Genomic DNA, 19282 nt, shown 5'->3' on the forward strand with positions numbered 1-19282 from the left:
GGTCGACTAGGTCAAATGCTTTGGTGAAGTCAATAAAGGCGACAGCCACAGACGTCTTTCGTTTTTCCAGATGGCGGTATATATAGTCAAGAAAGCTGACAAGACAGTGAGTGGTGGAGGAAGTTTACATATTGCTGAGGATCAATGGCGCCTGCAATATCAGCATAAGCCAAGTCAAACACGAGACTTTCACAGATTAAGCTGGGTATTAGGGTGATGGCAATGAGGTCTTACAGTCAGCTGGGCATCTGGCTTGACTGAGGGAAGCATTGATGATGGAGCAGAGGGGTTTAGCAAGTTCCGGGGAGAACTCCTTGTAAAGTTTCATTGGAAAGTCAATGGGGGTGGTGGAGTGCTTTAACTTCAGTTTGTCCAGACGTTTTGCGACTTCAAATTTCTTACACACACACACACACACACACACACACACACACACACACACACACACACCAAGTTTAATTTATAGGTGTGTGTAGTTGAAGGACGTTGGACTGAATTAAGCTAAGCGGCCCCATCACGACCCCAGCTGTTGGAGTAGGTCACGAGATAATGAAGTAGCAGGTTATGAGGTCAGAGTTCATGAGGTTACAGGTCATCACATTTACTAGGTGAGGTGATGAATGAGAGAGAGAGAGAGAGAGAGATGCAGAACTATGAGTTAACGAAAGGTGCCTAATAACCCTGATAGTTGAACTCTCTCTCTCTCTCTCTCTCTCATAACAGCAATAAGTTGAGTGGAGAGAAGAATATTAATACAGTTAAAAATATATCAAAACGCCAAACATATTTCACTCCTCCTCGTCTCCCTTCTCTTCTTCTTCCTCGTCTTCGCCTTTTTCTCTCAAGCCTTCTCCACTCCTCCTCCTCCTCCTCCTCCTCGTCTTCCGTGACCCCTGAGTGGTCAGATCATCAATCACGGCTAAACCTTACCTCCCCCCCTCCTCTCTCTCTCTCTCTCTCTCTCTCTCTCTCTCTCTCTCTCCCAATTCCAACCCGAAATTTTGTCTCCACTAAGGAATTTTCTTTAACCACTAGGGAATTTTCTTTAACCACTAGGGAATTTTCTTTAACAGCTAGGGAATTTTCTTTAACAACTAGGGAATTTTCTAGCTTAAATATAGGGAATATTATCTCTAGCGTTAGATACTAGGGAAGAAGTGTGTGGTGGGATAAAGTCCAGCACGACCAAAAAAAAAAAATCCCCACCGGGTTAAATCTCTTTCCCGCATTATGTAGGGAAACTCAGTAATATTATGGGGGAAAATATTCAACTTTATAAGTCTATTTCTGAAGAATAACAAGAGTTTCCCCTGCCACCCTAGGGAAATCATCAGAGGGAGGGAAAGACTCGGAATACCAATGATAATAATTTTCCCTTCATTAAGAATTAGTCTAAACTGTAGTATGTGAGATGTGTAGGACGGGCCGCGTGTTCTGTGGTGGGTCAGTAGAATTAGGCAGGGTGAGGAGAGGCTCGGTATGTGAGGGAAGGAACCAAGTGAGGGTTGTGTTGTGTTGTGTTGTGTTGCGTTGTGTTGCGTTGTGTTGCGTTGTGTTGTGTTGCGTTGTGTTGTGTTGCGTTGCGTTGTGTTGTGTTGCGTTGCGTTGTGTTGTGTTGCGTTGCGTTGTGTTGCGTTGTGCTGTGTTGTGTTGTGTTGTGTTGCGTTGTCTTTACTTACGAACCTTCATACGTTTACTGACAGAGACCAATTCAGGTTATACTCTATTCACTTGTTTTTATATACCAGAAATAACTGAGGTTTATCACGAGTTTATAAAATATTAAATTTTGTTTTAATAGACCAAATATAATATTCATCTCACCTAATCTAACTTGTTATATTGGCAACGAACCAAACCTTATGACATTAAGTACTATTATATGAGAAAATAATTATAGTGTGTGTGTGTGTGTGTGTGTGTGTGTGTGTGTGTGAGAGATGAACCAGTGTTATTCGCTTTGATCGAAGGAGTAATTTTGATTTTTTCTCTTATAAAACAGACACACACAGACACTCCCACCTTCAGTACACGTACACACATGAACGACTCAGCACACGTACACACACACACACACACATACACACACACACACACACACACACACACACACACACACACACACACACACACACACACACACACACACACACACACACTCCTGTATTCATGTTATGCAAATCGTACTGATCAAGTTTGTCTCCGAAGACGAAAATATTTCCTTTGGGATGAAAATTTCTCAGTGTGGACAAAATGTGAGAATTTCAAGGCGGTGTTTTACTGCTGGGGTCGTGTTCGTTTGTCTGTTTGTTTGTGTGTGTGGGTGTCTGTGGGTGCTTGTGAGGGCGTGAATGGTGGGGAAAGGGAAGGAACACACACACACACACACACAGACACACACACACACACACACACACACACACACACACAATTTATACCCAGCCAGGCAAACTAAAGACAAATCTTCATTTATCTATCCACTGGGACCCCCAAGTGGACACCCCCACCCCTGCCTCATGGTATATAGGGAAGAGATAACCAATAAATTACAGGAATAAACTAATAATAAGACAGTTTATTATGTTAGAGGCTCGGGACAAGAGGGCCACACGTGCACGGTATAACTGGGTCCTTGTGCTGTTCCTCTACAGTCCTCTGGCTTGGACATTAAACACGAAGGAACGTATATAAATGAACAAACACAAAATAAAGATCGGAACATGGAATGGGAGGGTCAGGAAATGGTGCTTGTAAATATGGGAATGTTTGTAGGGAAATGAAGAGACTGCAGTGGGACATTCTGGGATTAAGTGAAATAAGATGGACAGTTTCAAGTAGTATTTGTGGTGATGAGTCTTACTTCATATATCCAGGTGGTGAACAACATGGGAGAGGCGTTGGTATTGTTGTGAACCAGAAGTTGAGCAGTAAAGGGATACCGAGCAGTGTGAGATAGTGTTATGGTGGTCAAGTTTAAAGCTAAACCCGAAGACTTGGTGATAATACAGGTTTATGTACCAACAAATGATAGTGAGGATGAAGTCTCAGGAATTGTTTATAAATATTAAAAGAAAACCAAAGACACTGTGGAGTTTAGTGAATACGTGATGATAATGGATTATTTTAAGGCCAAGGTTGGGGAAGGTAAAGTAGCACCTGGAGTAGGACCACATGACCTGGGTAATAGAGGAGAAATATTAATTGACTTATATAAGGAAAACAAGATGATAAATACTGAAGATGGTTAGAACAACACCCTAGGCATCTCTATACACGGGTCTCACCCCAGGACAACGTAGTCAGGGATCAAATAGAGCTTATATTAATGTAGGAATTAACCCGAGCCAAGACCTATCAGGGGGTTGATTGTGGGTCAGACCGCGTCCCAGTACTGAGTTTAGTGAGGCTAAGACTTCAACAATTATAAACTATGGACAACATCAAGTGAGACTTAGGTAAGCTTATAACATGGCAACAATTGAATAAATATAAAGAAATATGATAAAGACTAAAGTAAACGTATAGGACATAGGAGAAACGAAGCTAAACGTGAGTGAATGATAAAAGAAAAAAAACCCAGAATGCCGAAGAAATATGAGAAAACGAAGTAAGATTTACGTAAAAATTACCAAGGAAATTCAAAGGGAATGTAGATAGTCCAAGAAAGATGATATAGAAAGGAAATGCAAGGAGATGGTAGATGATGACGGAAGGAATAAACAAAAGAGGAAATAAATGAGGTGGAACTATTAAAGGCAGAGACAATAAGATTCTGTTTGAGGCGGAAGAAGTAAAAGAGAGACGGACAGAGAAAGTAGAAGAACTTATAGAGGTCTTGGTAAAAATAGTCATTAATGAAGGAGATGTTATAATATTAAATAATGTTTACTGGCAACAGGAGGCTGCAGTGTTAATGAACTCATTAATTGGTTCACAGTTAGACAGGGAGTAAGACAAGGCTGTGTTCTATATCCAACAGTGTATAATATATATTGACAATTCTTAATGAGAGAAGTTATAAGTGATAATGAAGAACTAAGAGTTAATGGTAAAGTAATATCAATAAACGCTCAGCAGATGATACTGCTCTTATTACAGAAACAGATCAGTAGAAAAAGTTGAATACAGTAACGTGGTTTAAGAGTTAATGCTGACAAAGACTAAAGTAATGGTTGAGTCCAAATTGGAAATACATCCTAAAATAAGATTATGTTATAGGCGAATGTTAGCAATAAACTACACTGACAGGAAAACAAATGAAGAAGTACTAAGATTATCAAAAACTTCAAGAAAAATACTTGAAATGTTTAGAAAAAAAGACAAATGAGATACTTTAGTCATATAATTAAGGATGAAGGAACAATAACGGAAATATTAATGGACAAAGTTGAGGGTAGGAGGGCCAGAGACCGAGTCCCCAGAGAGACACAAACCCTTAGAGGATTGAGCAAGCACAGCCTGAGACGATTAGAGTGGAGGACACACACACACACACACACACACACACACACACACACACACACACACACACACACAAAAGATGGGACCACTGTGCTTCCTCATCCTGATCAACGACGCTCTATCAGACACTCCTCACAGGTGGAAGTACGTGGATGACTGCACTGTGGGGGTTTCAGTGGACAACACCGCACCAGACTACTCATCGCTACAAGGCACCCTGGACAGGCTACAGGCATGGACTACGGAGAACAAGGTCACCATCAACCACACCAAAACCGTAGTCATACACATCAATACCGCCACCACTCCAGTGCAAGCCCCAGCAGTCACAGTGGGTGCCCATCCTCTCCAGCTGGTGCAATCTGCCAAACTCCTGGGTGTAACTATAGACAACAAACTTGACTGGAAGGCCCATGTAAATAACACAGTCAAGGCAGCCTCGTACCGTCTCTACATGCTACGACGACTTAAGTCACTTGGGACACCCACGCCAGAGCTGAGGACCATCTACAACGCCTTTAGTCTCCCCAAACTAACGTATGCGTCACCAGCCTGGTCGTCTTCTTTCAACTCTACCCAACAACGTCAGCTAGAGAAGGTACAGAAAAGGGCCTGCAGAATCATGCTCGGCGCAGAATACTCCGGCTACACCAACGCTCTCTCCACCCTGGAAATACCATCCCTTAGTGACCTCCACCACCAAGCACTGGAAAGGTTTGGCCGTGGACTACTGCACCACCCTCGTCATCGCCACCTCCTGCCACCGGTAGCCCCCCACCCACCTTGCGCAGTCCGCCACTACAACAAAATTCAGCCCATAAGAGCCCGCACCGATAGATATAAGAATAGCACCATCCCATCTATTGTTAAAATAATAAACAACTCCTGATTTATGTACTGTACAGCCCTGTAAATGTATTCAATGCATATTATATCATTATGTCTAAATCAAATGTAAGTCTGTATATTTTCAGCCACCGACTGCAACTCTATTAATAAACCGTTTATTATTATTATTATTATTATTATTACACACACACATTGAAACTTGGTCATACGATAAGACATTCAACATAATCAATATCCAAGGCAATCAACAAAGACCACCACCACCACCACCACCACCACCACCACCACCACCACCACCACCAGCCTTGTGATCATCTACTGTTAACACCTGGCAGACTCTGAGCCATAAACTACACTTGTTATTGAGCCATAAAATACGTGAGATAATGTTTACAGGCAGCTAGGAGCGACTTATACCATAACACACTGTCGACAAGATGCCCCCCAGCACAACACCTGCCCGGGAAGATGAAGGTGTGTTGGCCCAAAACAGTGCCAGGTCGAGCCATCATCAGTGCCTGGCGTTCCCCTCCCCCTGCATAATGACAAGCTTCAGGGCAGCTTCTCCAGGCGGTCATTCAAGCCTTCTGCCCGCAGTGGCGATCATTTAACTTATATGTTTTGTTTACTCAGTGTTGCCAACGTCTCCTATGCCTCACTCAAGGTTACCAATAATGACTTTCGCTGCTATTCCAGGGCTGCCAACACTACTGATCATTCTCCTGGCAGCCATACCCTAACATTGGCAGCCATACCCTAAAGTTGGCAGCCATACCCTAAAGTTGTCAGCCATACCCTAACATTGGCAGCCATACCCTAAAGTTGGCAGCCATACCCTAAAGTTGGCAGCCATACCCTAACATTGGCAGCCATATACCTAAAGTTGGCAGCCATACCCTAAAGTTGGCAGCCATATCCTAAAGTTGGCAGCCATACCCTTTAGTTGGCAGCCATATCCTAAGTTGGCAGCCATACCCTAAAGTTGGCAGCCATACCTAAAGTTGGCAGCCATACCCTAAAGTTGGCAGCCATATCCTAAAGTTGGCAGCCATACCCTTAACTAATGACACGTTATGGTAAGAGGAGCCCATTTCCACATTACAACACGGCCTCTCAATTATGTTTTCAAGTATTAGATAAAGAAGCTTGGCTAGAGACAGAGGAACAGACAGACGGATTGACGGACAGATACAGACAGACAGACAGATTGAGATAGACGGATTGACGAACAGATACAGACAGATTGACAGACAGATACAGACAGATTGAGATGAACGGATTGACGGAGAGACAGACAGATTACAGTTGGACAGATCGATTCACATAGGCAGAAGAATGACAGACAGACAGACAGACAGACAGAAATATTAAAAAATTCCAGATCGGTAGAAAGATTGACAGATCGACAGACAGATTGAAAGCTTTGCAGACAGACAAATTGGTCGATAAATAAAAAGAGACAAACGGAAAATAAATGAGAGAGAGTCTCCTCACAAATATGACAGCAACCATCTTAAGACATCTCACAAATATGACAACACACTGCTTATGCCAAGAAAGTCTTCAGAGAAATAGCAAATACAACAAGAAGTGCAAATACAATCAGTATATTCCACACACCACTGAACATTACAGGATATTCAAGACAGTGAGGCTCAGAGCAAGGTTGATAGTGTAGCTGGCGAGAGTTATATTACCTATTCAATTTTCCCTTCACACCTCCGCCCCACATGAAGGGAGGCAGGGGTTGTGTGGCCGTTCCCTGACACATCTGGGTGAAAGCGATGTCAACACCAGACTTTTCATAAGAGAGGAATTTCTTTTATCCATTATACTCACCTCTCTCTCTCTCTCTCTCTCTCTCTCTCTCTCTCTCGGTCAGGTCAGCCACTATAAGAGGAGCCGTAACCTTCGCTGTGGTAAGGTCTCTTAACTCAGAATGATTTACTTCGATATTTTAATTATTATTATTATTATTATTATTATTATTATTATTATTATTATTATTATTATTATTATTATTATTGGTGGTGGTGGTGCTGCTATGGATGTGTGGTAATGCATGGTTCTCCTTCAGTGTGTGGTAATGCATGGTTCTCCTTCAGTGTGTGGTAATGCATGGTTCTCCTTCAGTGTGTGGTAATGCATGGTTCTCCTTCAGTGTGTGGTAATGCATGGTTCTCCTTCAGTGTGTGGTAATGCATGGTTCTCCTTCAGTGTGTGGTAATGCATGGTTCTCCTTCAGTGTGTGTGTGCATGGTTCTCCTTCAGTGTGTGTATGCATGGTTCTCCTTCAGTGTGTGTGTGCGTGGTTCTCCTTCAGTGTGTGGTAATGCATGGTTCTCCTTCAGTGTGTGTGTGCATGGTTTCTCCCTTCATGTGGTATGCATGGTTCTCCTTCAGTGTGTGGTAATGCATGGTTCTCCTTCAGTGTGTGGTAATGCATGGTTCTCCTTCAGTGTGTGGTAATGCATGGTTCTCCTTCAGTGTGTGTGTCATGGTTTCTCCTTCAGTGTGTGTGTGGATGGTTCTCCTTCAGTGTGTGGCATGCCAGTTTCTCTCCTTCAGTGGGGGTAATGCATGGTTCTCCTTCAGTGTGTGTGTGCATGGTTTCTCCCTTCAGTGTGTGTGTGGATGGTTCTCCCTTCAGTGTGTGGTAATGCATGGTTCTCCTTCAGTGTGTGTGCATGGTTCTCCTTCAGTGTGTGTGTGCATGGTTCTCCTTCAGTGTGTGTGTATGTGGTTCTCCTCCAGTGTGTGGTAATGGATGGTTCTCCTTCAGTGTGTGGTAATGGGTTTCTCCTTCAGTGTGTGGTAATGCATGTTTCTCCTTCAGTGTGTGTGTGCATGGTTCTCCTTCAGTGTGTGTGTGCATGGTTCTCCTTCAGTGTGTGTATGCATGGTTCTCCTTCAGTGTGTGTGTGCATGGTTTCTCCTTCAGTGTGTGTGTGCATGGTTCTCCTTCAGTGTGTGTGTGCATGGTTCTCCTTCCAGTGTGTGTGTGCATGGTTCTCCTTCAGTGTGTGTGTGGATGACAGAGACTGATGACTTTGTGAGCAGCAGACAGAGCAGAGTCGACTTACCAAATGTTGCAAAGACCCGTGTTTAAAGGACCCCGTTTGTATAGACCCATTTTGTAAAAGACAGTGTTGCAAAGACCCGTTTGTAAGACCAAGTGTTGCAAAGACCCCGTTTGTAAAAGACCAAGTGTTGCAAAGACCCGTTTGTAAAGACCAAGTGTTGCAAAGACCCCGTTTATAGACCAAGTGTTGCAAAGACCTCGTTTTGTATAGACCCAGTGTTGCAGAGACCCCGTTTGTATAGACCAATGTTGAGCCCGTTTGTAAAGACCAGTGTTGCAGAGACCCCCGTTTGTATAGACAGTGTTGCAGAACCCTGTTTGTATAGACCCAGTGTTGCAGAGACCCGGTGTATAGACCCAGTGTTGCAAAGACCCCGTTTGATAGACCCAGTGTTGCAAAGACCCTGTATAGACCCAGTGTTGCAAAAGACCCTGTTTGTATAGACCGTGTTGCAAAGACCCTGTTTGTAAAGCCCAGTGTTGCAGAGACCCCCGTTTGTAAGACTAAGTGTTGCAGAAACCCTGTTTGTAAAGACCAAGTGTTGCAAAGACCCTGTTTGTAAAGACCAAGTGTTGCAAAGACCCTGTTTGTAAAGACCAAGTGTTGCAAAGACCCCGTTTGTATAGACCCAGTGTTGCAGAGACCCTGTTTGTAGGACCCAGTGTTGCAGAGACCCTGTTTGTATAGACCCAGTGTTGCAGAGACCCTGTTTGTATAGACCACGTGTTGCAAGGACCCCGTTTGTATAGACCCAGTGTTGCAGAGACCCCGTTTGTATAGACCCAGTGTTGCAAGACGTTTGTATAGACCCAGTGTTGCAGAGACCCCTGTTTGTATAGACCCAGTGTTGCAGGACCCTGTTTATAGACCCAGTGTTGCAGAGACCCTGTTTGTATAGACCCAGTGTTGCAGAGACCCCGTTTGTATGACCCAGTGTTGCGAAAAAAGACTGTAATGCGAGACAGCTCGTCCAGGTAACGAGACAACACAAGATAATGTCATCAAAGTTCACCCACCTGCCCACCACCACCCCACCTGCCCACCACCACCCACCTGCCCACACCACCACCCACCTGCCCACCACCACCACCCACCTGCCCACCACCACCCACCTGCCACCACCACCACCCACCCACCACCCACCCACCTGCCACCCACCTGCCCACCACCCACCTGCCCACCACCACCCACCTGCCCACCACCCACCTCCCCCACCACCACCCACCTGCCACAACCACCACCACCTGCCCCACCACCCACCCACCACCTGCCCCACCACCACCACCCACCTGCCCACCACCACCCACCTGCCCCACACCACCACCCACCTGCCCACCACCCACCTGCCCACCACCACCCACCTGCCCACCACACCACCCACCTGCCCACCACCACCCACCTGCCCCCACCACCCACCTGCCCCACCACACCCCTGCCCACCACCACCCACCTGCCCACCACCACCCACCTGCCCCACCACCCACCTGCCCACCACCACCCACCTGCCCACCACCACCACCCACCTGCCCACCACCACCACCCACCTGCCACAACCACCCACCTGCCCACCCCCCCACCCCCCAGACCTCCCCAACACCTCCCCACCCCCCCAACACCTCCCACCCCACCTCCCCAACACCTCCCCACCCCCACCTCCCCAACACCTCCCCACCCCACCTCCCCAACCTCCCCACCCCCACCTCCCCAACACCTCTCCCACCCCCACCTCCCCAACACCTCCCCACCCCCTCTCCCACCCTCCAGACCTCCCCAATACCTCTCCCCCACCTCCCCAACACCTCCCCCCACCCCTCCCCAACACCTCCCCACCCCCACCTCCCCAACACCTCCCCAACAGTTCAAGATAGGTAACAACACTATTGACTATGTTTCTTCTTTTAAATATCTTGGTGTTTCCGTCCTTGCCCTACCTGCCATACAACAGCTAACCCACCAATGTACTGACAGACTGAGACCTCTTAGAAGTGTAGGGGTACAGCCCGCACTATGGTGCTAAAATAATGTACAGATGCTGAAATGTGTTACTCCAGCCCTGTGGTAACTCGTGTCTCCAAACGGCAACATCGCAGTAGTTGTATCACTGTTTATGAATGAATGGGTATTGGTCTTGTAACGACGGACGTGATTGGTGGATAGGTTTGATACAGGTCTTATAGGTTGGCCATTTGGAGACACTGGTTACCACAGGGGCTGGAGGAACACATTTCAGCAACTGTACCTAGGCTATATAAGATCTCTGATAGATTACCACGCACCAGCCCTGGTCCTTCGTGGTGGGAACGGCATTGACAAGCTCGAAAAAATGCAAAATAAAGCCCTCAGAATTCACCTAGGATGTCCCATGAGCACTAAAGAACTTAATATGAGGAAAGAACTAGGTATACCCAGTGTTAAAAGATAGAATATTGAAGTCAACCTCATGATAGCCCTGAGGCTTCTGCGTGGTGATCCTGATAACATTGTTTCCTTAAAATTACAAGAATGTATGAACCATTGGACGACTGAGTATGGATCCAAACTACAGCTACACATATGAAGATGTTTGGACTAGACCATCTGTACAAAGTTGAGGGCACAACAGCGCTTCCTTAGACCCCAGCGGACAGTTCCCAATTTGAAATACTTTGTCACAATTAAGGCCACAACATCCTGACCTCTACTCTGTAATTCTTTGCCCTACCGTCTACAGGGCAGGTATGGGGTGCACAATAAACTAGCCCCTCCCCCACTCTACCCTGACCTCCCTCTCTCTCATCTGCTGTCACCTGCCTCCTCCTACCTACCACCCCCCACTGTCACCTCCCTCCCCCCCTACCACCCTCCACTGTCACCTCCCTCCCTCCTACCCCCCCACTGTCACCTCCCTCCCTCCCTACCACCCCCCCCACTGCTCACCCTCCCTACCCCCCACCCCCCTGTCACCTCCTCCCTCCCTACCACCCCCACTGTCACCTCCCTCCTCCCCTACCCCCCCCCACTGTCACCTGCCTCCCTCCCTCCCCACCACCCCCCCCACTGTCCTGCCTCCTCCCAACCACCCCCCACTGTCCCTCCTCCTCCCCACCACCCTCCCCTGTCACCTCCTCCTCCCTACCACCCCCCCACTGTCACCCTCTCCCTACCCCCCCCCTGTCACCTCCTCCCTCCCACCCCCCCACTGTCCTCCTCCCCACCCCCCCCACTGTCACCTCCCCTCCTACCACCCCCCCTGTCACCTGCCTCCTCCCCCCACCCCCCCACTGTCACCTGCCTCCTCCCTACCCCCCCCACTGTACCTGCCTCCTCCCCCACCCCCCCCTGTCACCTGCCTCCTCCCTACCCCCCCCACTGTCACTCCCTCCCTCCCTACCCCCCCACTGTCCTCCCTCCTCCCTACCCACCCCCCTGTCACCCCCTCCCTCCCCACCCCCACTCTCCGCCTCCTCCCCTACCCCCCCCCCGCCCCTCCCTCCCCCCCCCCCACTGTCACCTGCCTCCCTCCCCACCCACCCCCCCCACTGTCACCTGCCTCCCTCCCCTACACCCCCCCACTGTCACCTCCCTCCTCCCCACCCACCCCCCCTGTCACCTCCTCCCTCCCTACCACCCCCCCTGTCACCTCCCTCCTCCCCACCCACCCCCCCTGTCACCTCCCCCCCCCACCCCCCCCCACTGTCCCCCCCCCCCCCCCCCCTCCCTCCCCTCCCACCCCCCCACTGTCACCTCCCTCCCTCCCTACCCACCCCCCCCCTGTCACCTCCCTCCCTCCCTACCACCCCCCCCCACGTCACCTCCCTCCTCCCTACCCCCCCACCCTGTCACCTCCCTCCTCCCTCCCCTACCCCCCCCCTGTCCCTCCCTCCTCCCTACCCCCCCCTGTCACCTCCTCCCTCCCTACCCCCCCACTGTCTCCTCCCTCCCACCCCACCCCCCCCACTGTCACCTCCCTCCTCCCCACCCCCCCCCCTGCCTCCTCCCTCCCCACCACCCCCCCACTGTCCCCCCTCCTCCCCACCCCCCACTGTCACCTCCTCCTCCCTACCCCCCCCTCCCCCACACAGTATAACAGCCATCCTCAAACAACAGCAGGAAGACACAAACTCAATCAAGGTAAATGACTCTTGTCTTTGTTTCTGTGGCCAGTTGAAGTACTTAAGAGTGTTGTCAAGTAACAAACTTATAAGAATCCCGACTTTAGAGAGAGAGAGAGACTTACCTCGTATGATGTCACTATCTTCCTCAGCACTGTCACAGCCTGAGAAACAGAGAGTGAGAGAGATGTTACATTGTTGTTTCCCTCAACTCATAATATTTCCCCTAATTTCCTCATACATTATAGTTATTTCCCTAATTTACTCATACATTATAAATAAAGTCTTAAGAGTCAACTGTTTGGACTAGGTTAGGTTAGGTTGTGTTAGGTTAGGTTAGGTTAGGTTAGGTTAGGTTAGGTTAGGTTGTTAGGATGCCTTCAACTACTTAACAACTACACGTATGCAACCTGTGTGCATAGCGACTACTGCCATCATTAATATTATTCAAAAACTCAACAACAAAAAATATATATATAAAAAATAAATACGTTAATCAAGAATGTAAATAATTGTGTATAACGTCAGTGTATAATGACTTACGTAAAGATCTTTCTCCTATATTGTATAAAACTTTCATTACGCCAGAGTGTATGACTTTGTAAACACTTCCACGATAAAAGGAGATATTTTACCTTGGAGAACACACACACACACACACACACACACACACACACACACACACACACACACACACACACACACACACAAACACACACACACACACACACACACATCTAACCAAGCAATCTTACGTAAACTAACCTAATCTAACCTAGCAACCTAACCTAACCTAAACTAAACTAAACTAACCTAACCAACCTAACCTAACCAATCTAACAACCTAACCTAAACTAACCTAACTCACCTTGACTTAACGTAACCTAGCAACCAAACATAACCTAACCTAACCTAACCTAACCTAACCCACAAACTAACCTAACTCACCCTAACTTAACGTAACCTAGCAACCTAACCTAACCTAACCTAACCTAATCTTTAATCCACACAGACATACCATTAAGGAGTCAACACAAACTATAACTTAACATTTCCGAACTAAATAATACAGTGGCCACCAATCAGACTGGTGGCTGACATTTGTGTTAGGTCAGCAGCAACGATGAATGTCAGCTGCTGTGGTATTTCAAGATCCACGTCAGCAAATTCTCTCGTGTTTTGAAATGTCAGGAATAAGTAGCTGGGGTAAGAATGGTGGTGGTTCTTGAGAGAGGGTGCAATCTGTTTCGCTGTCATCACGTCAAGGAAAACAAATAATGAAATAACAATGTGAAAAAAATAAAAACAACATTGATAAATAAACAGTCATGTTCACCGCTAAGGTTCCCCACCACCATAACCCTCCCCTGCCAACCACCCAATAAGCGAGGTTATATTAAGTGCTTTGGATTTTTCCTAGAGATTAAACCTGTCTAAGAGGCCGCCCAGGGAGCATCTCACAGCCAGGGAGAGACGGGGCTGCCACCTTAAGCCTCTAACGTTTCCGGAAGATAAACGAGCAGGAGAGACACTGAAATCTGGAGGGTTTAAGAGGCAGGCAAGGGTACAGGCCTATAACTTATTGAAGTCACTGCCACAGACGGTCTCATCATCACTGATTCTCTGTATTCACTACTTGGCCTTGACACCTTCAGTTGCCACGGGCTTGTCTCTGAAGCCAGACACAAGTATGCAAACCTCATTGACCGGGGTGACAGGATGAAACTGTTGTGGATCCCCTCTCACACACACAAGGCCTCGGAGAACAATGGTAGTTGATTGCTTAGGCTTAGACAAACTTACGTCTAACAAAGGCACTGTTGAATACAATGTAGGTCTGTAATCACGAAATTTCTAATGAATTTAAAGCAAGCAGACAAGTGCAAACAGTCAATAGTCGATCCATTGTTTACCATGATGAGATATGTCAAGTGAAACATGTATATGGAGCACGTAACAAGATCACTAGATTACAAGATGTAACCGCTAGACTAAGGTTAGGATATAAGTACCTCTGGCAGTATGTTCCTCAAGCAGATGTAAACAAAACTAAATGTAAAGTGTGAGGCCAGACATATGGGTACACACCCCAACACTATGCCTTACACTATGATCAAACACACCACTTTATGGACTGATCCGACATATTGAGATTGTATCAACCTTTTGCCTCGTAGCTAAAACAATTCAAATATATAAAACTGAACACACAATGTACCATAATGCCTCTGATGTTGATGAGAATAACAGTGCCCAGCCAGACATATGACCTACAGTCTGCCCCCCTCACTCAGGTGTGGATAAGTCAACTCTCAAACACAGAACTAAACAAACAATGTACTACAACAATATCCTCAACACTGGGGTCTGAGAAACACCCTTTGTGACCTCTACTCTTTAACTCATTTTACGCCACCGGTACTTGTTGCAAAATTAAAACAAAATTCAGTTCACCACCACCAGCACCAGCACCACCAACCCCCTCTCCTGTACATCCCCTTCAGGTAGGTCTTATGTGCTGTACCTCTCTCACTCAACTTTACATTTCTTCTCCATGTTTACGGCGACACAGCAATTTCTTGGGCCCTCTCTCTCTCTCTCTCTCTCTCTCTCTCTCTCTCTGTGTGTGTGTGTGTGTGTGTGTGTGTGTGTGTGTGTGTGTGTGTGTGTGTGTGTTAAAGTGTCTTGTCTTTATGCGTCTACCGTAAAACTAAAAAACAAAACATATTACCCTGTAGGCAAATAAAAACATTCAGCCTGGCGTGTTTCGTGAGTACTACACACACTCGTAAAGCCAATTTGGTGTATACGTCTTTCTCGGGCCGCGATCTGTGAGCATCTAAGTGTATATTTATGTATATTCATGTATGCAGATATACCAGTATACATGTGTGTTTATATATACCACTGAGCAGGAGAGAGGAGGTATTGGTCGTCTCTCAGATGGAATATTGATAAATATATCCCGCTCGCTTGAGGAATATCTCAGACTGCCGTTAACTCCTCCGCCCTCACCCCCCCCTTCCACTCTGACCTTTTATGACCTTCTGTGACCTTGTATGACCTTTTGTAATCCTCTGTGACCTTGTGTGGTTTTTGTAGCTGATGTGCTTGTCCTCAATCTAAACTAAACTACTGTATGCGAAGTAATAATAATAATAATAATAATAATAATAATAATAATAATAATAATAATAATAATAACTAAACAACAATAATAACAAAAAACAGTAATAACGATAATAATAATAAAAAAATGTAATTAACCATACAGGTAATATCAATCTACCTAGACAATAAAATTAACACATCGAAATAAATAATACCTAACCATTATCACCACTACCATTACCATTACCATCACCATCACCACCATCACCATCACCATCACCACCATCCACCACCACCATCACCACCACCACACACCACCACCACCACCACCACCACCACTACCACCACACACACCACCACCACCACCACCACCACTACCACCACCACCCGTGTCTCATTTGTTTTTCCTGCCACGGTGAATGTTAATAAATCCCCGTTAATGGGTGACTCCTGGGGGCTACTGTGGTTTAGTTAAGGAAAAAAAAATCATCGATAAATTTCCTCGTAAGATGTGGGTTTTAAATCTCGTTTTCTTCTTTGGGATCGTTCGCGTGTATGTGTGCGTGTGCGTGTGCGTGTGGTTGTCTGTCTGTCTCATGATAAATAAAGTATGTTGTTCTATGTTGTACTCTAGTGTACTCAGTGGACCACATGATGGGCCAGGAGAGCAGGTAACCACTACAGTAATACACAGACCTGAGGGAGTCAGGACTGGACCTTCACATTGGACAGCCATCTTCTGTATACCCCACCGTGTATCATCGAGCTTCTAGCCGTCGTCTTGGTAGAAATATGTTGCTTGTTAAATTCCTGTATGGCTGTGAGTCACGCGAGCCGGGAATATGACAAGGAATTAGCGCCGTAATGTTGTCTGGATATAAAGACTTTTGTACTAGTTTGTCTGTGTCGCTTTGTAGTTGTGGCGGTGGTGGTCGTTAAGGCGTATGACTTTTATGGTCTTGTGTATGTGTGATGTGTGTGTGTGTGTGTGTGATGTGTGTGTGTGTGTGTGTGTGTGTGGTGTGTGTGTGTGTGTGTGTGTGTGTGTATACAGAACACAATCATAAATTTACACATCGGGGGCCGTATACTCAAAACCCACTCAATACTATATTACAGTTTGTGTTTTTAGTGCTCTTTTTTTACGATAAGAGGCTTGAGTTTGCTTAAATCTGTCGTGGAAAGAAAGAAACTAAGCTTTTGTCTTCTTATCAAGTAATTTGTACCAAAATAGAAGATTTATATTGTCCACATTTATGGTACAAATATTCTTTATGACTGAGTTAACTTGCAGATAGACTTTATTAATGTGGTATAGCTGTAAATATCCTTCAGTAATGAAAGCCAATTATGTGGTCAAGTGAACATTTTTGCCAAGACTCCGCCTTTGTTAGGACCAAGTTATTCTGTCAAGTCTCCAATAAGTACCCATGACTCAGAGTTAAATAATACCTCACCTAATCTAAGTTCATCAAACCTAATAAAAGGAGGTAAAAATTAAGTGGTAATGCATTTTTTTTTCTTCTCAGTAATGATTTTTTTTTCCGTTGCAAAATTAGTAACATAGGATACCACTATTATGGGTTTTAACCTTTAATTATCTCTTCAAATTTAGGTTAGGTTAGGTTAGGGGGTTAAGCTATGTTAGATAAGGTTAGGTTAGGTTAGGTAAAGGCTATGTTAGATAAGGTAAGGTTAGATTAGGTAGAGGCTATGTTAGATAAGGTTAGGTTAGGTTAGGTGGAGGCTATGTTAGATAAGGTTAGGTTAGGTTAGGTTAAGCTATGTTAGATAAGGTTAGGTTAGGTTAGGTAAAGGCTATGTTAGATAAGGTAAGGTTAGGTTAGGTGGAGGCTATGTTAGATAAGGTTAGGTTAGGTTAAGGCTATGTTAGATAAGGTTAGGTTAGGTTACATTAGGGTAAGGTACATATAATCATTCAACAAATCATTACATTGAGATATTTGTTTTAATATTGTTTTACTTTGATTCCATAGACTGTTTACTATTGTGAGTTTCCTTCTGTCGAATGTCAACAAACACAGGGCTGCCACACTGCACACAACCTGAGGAGCCCCTGTAAACGCACCAGTGAAGGGGACTGTACATACACATTCAACATAAATGCATATGCACATTAAGGAATGGTACACACACACACACACACACACACACACACACACACACACACACCTCAGGTTAATATACTGTATACAAATAATTTTCAAAGACATGATTCCCATCTGGCGAGCACAGTGTGTTGGAGAGAGAGAGAGAGAGAGAGAGAGAGAGAGAGAATGAGGAGGAAGACGAGAGAGAGAGAGAGAGAGAGAGAGAGAGAGAGAGAGAGAGAGATAAAGGGAGAGAGAAATTATGATAGAATAAAGATGATAAACTTTTTATTGCCGCCTTAACTGAGAATTTAATTTCCTTTTTGGTCTCGTAAACTCTCTCTCTCTCTCTCTCTATACATATATCACACCACTACACTTCACTACACCATACCACACCATACCGCACCATACCACACCATACCATACCACACAGACCACCACACCATCACCATACCACACCATACCCTACCACACCATACCATACCACACCATACCGTACCACACCATACCATACCACACCATCCACCATACCACACCATAACTCCATTAATACTTTTCTTATAACTGAATTTTCTAAGTAGTTATGGAAAGTCTAAATTACCTTAGAACAGTACCTAAGAAAACTATTGATTCAAATGTAACTGGTTGACAGGTGAGGGGAATTGATTGACAGGTGAGGGGGAGTGAGGGAGAGTGAAGGAGGGAGAGGGAGAGTGAAGGAGGGTGAGGGAGAGTGAAGGAGGGTGAGGGATGGTGAAGGAGGGCAAGAGGCAGATAAAGAAGAGAGGAAGTGGAAGGAAGTGGCACTAATTACTATCTCCCCTGAGTACTGTCCGCAAGTGAAGTGTCGCTCTTAATGATAATAAAAAATAACGAATATGTAAACAAATATACATATACATCATACATATATACATCTACGACACATATACATTCATACATACATTCATTTCATCGTATCAGACATCAGTAACAACAAAGGTGACCGCTGATTGGCCAAACGAATCACGTGCAGCCATCATCAACCGCGCTATTGGTTAGGTGATAAATGGTCTCAACTCCGATCGACCAATCAGGCGAGGGGCTCTTGACACCTCTAATACCGCTAACCGATTGGCTAGACCTTTTACCGACACCAGCAAATAAAAGACCTTCTTCTTCTTCCTCTTCTTCTTCTTCCTCTTCTTCTTCTTCTTCTCTCCTTACTCTTCTTTAACCTCTCTTCCCTCTTCTTCTCCTTCCTCTTCTTCTTCTTCTTCCTCTTCTTTAACCTCTTCTTCTTCTTCTCCTTCTTTAACCTCTTCTTCTTCCTCTTCTTCCTCTTCTTTAACCTCTTCTTCTTCCTCTTCCTTTAACCTCTTCTTCTTCTTCTTCTCCTCCTTCTCTTCTTTAACTTTCTTAACCTCTTCTCTTCTCTTCTTCCTCTTCTTCTCCTTCCTCTTCTTTAACCTCTCCTTCTTCCTCTTCTTTAACCTCTTCTTTAACCTCTTCTTCTTCCTCTTCTTCTCCTTCCCTCTTCTTTAACCTCTTCCTTCTTCTTCCTCTTCTTCTCCTTCCTCTTCTTTAACCTCCT

The 19282-nt window shown here is 45.6% G+C and overlaps 1 long non-coding RNA gene across 1 annotated transcript in view; it reads right to left on the reverse strand.

Annotated features, from left to right (window-relative positions):
- The window catches only part of LOC121871748, a 133087-nt gene that overhangs the window by 95317 nt on the left and 18488 nt on the right, over positions 1-19282 (reverse strand). Inside the window, exon 2 of the long non-coding RNA XR_006089938.1 lies at positions 12610-12648. This is a non-coding gene — a long non-coding RNA (uncharacterized LOC121871748). The remainder of the gene's footprint in view (positions 1-12609; positions 12649-19282) is intronic.

The sequence above is a fragment of the Homarus americanus genome, unplaced genomic scaffold (genome assembly GCF_018991925.1).
Source record: "Homarus americanus isolate GMGI-L3 unplaced genomic scaffold, GMGI_Hamer_2.0 scaffold39675, whole genome shotgun sequence".
Taxonomy (NCBI): domain Eukaryota; kingdom Metazoa; phylum Arthropoda; class Malacostraca; order Decapoda; family Nephropidae; genus Homarus; species Homarus americanus.